At 45.1% G+C, this 3,024-nt stretch overlaps 1 pseudogene; it reads right to left on the bottom strand.

The window, feature by feature from the left end:
* LOC115286282 overlaps window positions 1-3,024 on the bottom strand; it is a 15,396-nt pseudogene that overhangs the window by 3,712 nt on the left and 8,660 nt on the right.

Raw genomic sequence — 3,024 nt, 5'->3', positions numbered from 1 at the left:
GGTGCTACCGGGTGGGCTGCTGCTCCAGCTGCTGCCCCTGCTGCTGCGGCTGCTGCGGGGGCTGCTGCAGCACCCCCGTGGTCTGCTGCTGCCGCCGCTCGTGTGGCTGCAGCTCGTGTGGCTGCGGCAAGGGCTGCTGTCAGCAGAAGTGCTGCTGTCAGCAGAAGTGCTGCTGCAAGAAGCAGTGCTGCTGCTAGGCGGGCGCCGGCCTCGCCCCTGCACAGGAGACCCTGGAACCTGCCTCCACTCCATTCACCCGCCCGCCTACCTGTCCTCCTCTGCTCTTCTGAGACTTACTCTTTTGGGCTGACTTTGCTTCTGATTTGACACTCTTCTTTTTTCTGCTTTGCGTGTTTTTTTCGGTTTTCCCGTCTGAAAATCACGTAGCAAACAGCGAAAACAATGAGAGGAGCACAGCCTCGCTCTGAAGAAGAGCTGACCTCACGGGGCTCCGTCAGATAAGATCACAATTAACATTCTTTAGACATATGTGATTATTTCCTTCCCATGTATGTGCTTTTATCTCTGCTCTTTTAAATCTCGCATTCCTATTTGTCGACAGCTTTTTTCTACATGTCCTAATAAAATACAAACTTTCATCATGAAATTTTCTCTTTGCCTTTATTTTGATTTTACCATATCCCACTTCCTAATCTCACCTAAAAGTCCCTTAGGGGGGCACCTGAGTGGCTTAGTTGGTTGAGCGCCTGACTTCGGCTCAGTTAATGATCTCAAGGCGTGTTGAATTCAAGCCCCGCATCAGGCTCTGTGCTGATAGCTCAGAGTCTGGAGCCTGCTTTGGATTCTGTGTCTCCTTCTCTCTCTGTCCCTCTCCCACTCAAGCTCTGTCTTTTTCTGTCTCTGAAAAATAAATACATGTAAAAAAATATTAAAAACAAAGAAGTCCCTTGGGAGATGGGCAGTGATGCAGAGCAGCAAGGCATCGTGAGAGCAGATTTCCTGTCCCTGCCGCCCAAGCAGTTCAGCTACCAACACCCCCAGAACACGTGCACATGCTTTATCTACAGTGTGGGTTCTGTGTTGAAATGACAGTTTCAGTTACAGGGAAACGAATGCCCCTAATCATTAAGAATCCTGTGTTATTCACAAAGAGCCAATTCGAACAAAGTTTCAGAACTACGTCTACTCCCAAATATGGAGGCTGCATTTGCCTTACATTCCCATCTACTGGGGCCATTTATTCCTTGCATCAGGGGCAGAGCTCCACCCCTGCAGAGCAGGCCCTTTCATTTCCCCCTATAAATTTAGCCAGCAGTGCACATTTAGACTTTTGGTATTATTAGTTTGGCTTTTGATCTCCCTAACTACAAAAAGCAATGCCATCAGTCTGTGCTAAGTGGGTCAGTTTTGGTGGACATGGGATTTGCCTTCATTCTTTTCTGTCCCTATTAATTAAAACTCAATTGGGGTATTGGTAAGGCTCAGGCTTACTTTTTACTTTATTACAGATCTTTCTTAATAACTTAAACTTTGATGGATGGTTTTAAGTTTTATTTCCATTTTTTTAAGACTTGGGAGCTAGGAGGGGCTCTGACTAGTCCTCTAATCTATGTTCTTTTGCCAGACTGTGGTAGTCCATTCTGTATTTATTTTTAATAATTTTAAAGTTTATTTATTTATTTTGAAAGAGATAGAGAAAGCACGAGATGGGGAGGAGCAAAGAGAGAGAGAAAATCCCAGGCAGGCTCCACACTATCAGTACAGAGCCCTAACTCAGGACTCAAACTCATGAAACTGTGAGATCATGACCTGAGCTGAATCAAGAGTTGGACGCTTAAGGGAGTACTACATGGCAATGAGAAAGAATGAAATCTGGCCATTTGTAGCAAAGTGGATGGACCTCAGGGGTGTCATGCTGAGCGAAATAAGTCAGGTGGGGAGGGACAGATACCATATGTTTGCACTCATAGGTCTAACAGGAGAAACCTAACAGAGGACCATAGGGAGGGGAAGGGAGAAAGAGAGTTGGGGAGAGAGAGGGATGCAAATCCTGAGAGACTATTGAATACTGAAAACAAACTGAGGGCTGAAGGGGGAGGGGGAGGGGGGAGAGGGTGATGGTCATGGAGGTGGGCACTTGTGGGGAGAAGCACTGGGTGTTATATGGAAACCAATTTGACAAGAAACTATTATAAATAAATTTAAAAAATAATAACAATATAAGGGCACCTGAATGGCTCAGTCGGTTGAACATCCAACTTCAGCTCAGGTCATGATCTCATAGTTCATGGTTTGGAGCCATACTGTCAGTGCAGGGCCCACTGAGGATCTTCTGTCTCTCCCTCTCTCTGCCCGTTCCCTGCTTGTGCTCTCTCTCTCTCTCTCAAAAAATAAATAAATAAAAAATAAAAACAGTAAAAAAAGAAAAAAGAGTTGGATGCTTAACCAACTGACCCACCTAAGGGCTCTGGTAGTCCATTACTTTGTTTGTTTGTTTGGTTTTGAGAGAGAGAGAGAGAGAGAGAGAGAGAGAGAATGAGCAGGGGAAAGGCAGAGAGAGAGTGAGGCAGAGGATATGAAGCAGACTCCAGGCTCTGAGCCATTAGTACAGAACCTGATGCAGGGCTTGAACTACGAACCATGAGATCACAATCTGAGCCATTATGAAGAGTCAGATGTTTAACAAACTTAGCCACCCAGGCGCCCCCCTGGTAGTCCATTCTTATAGGAAAACAGTTTTATTAGCAACATCTGTTTCCTTTATACCTAAAGGAAGCTAGAGTTCAGTTGATCCTCAATAGCCTGGTTCTCTTGGAAGATACAAATTGAAATACAAATGATATTTTATGATTCAGATTATGAGTAGTATATAGAAGGATTTAAGTATTTTGGAAGAATGTGCTTTCTGTTGACAAATGCTCCCTGAGAAACTCCTAGCTATAAAGGCAGGTTTGAAGTGCTGAATTCAGTTCAAAGATGGAGTAGCTCCTGCCTTGGAGTGTTGTTGGGTGGGTGGGTGGGGGTTATGTACAAAGAAAGAGAGTCTGAGGCCAAGTGTGATAC

This window comes from Suricata suricatta, chromosome 3, assembly GCF_006229205.1.
Source record: "Suricata suricatta isolate VVHF042 chromosome 3, meerkat_22Aug2017_6uvM2_HiC, whole genome shotgun sequence".
Classification (NCBI taxonomy): Eukaryota; Metazoa; Chordata; class Mammalia; order Carnivora; family Herpestidae; genus Suricata; species Suricata suricatta.
Note: the sequence above shows the minus strand (reverse complement) of the source record. Positions and strands in the feature narration are given on the sequence as shown.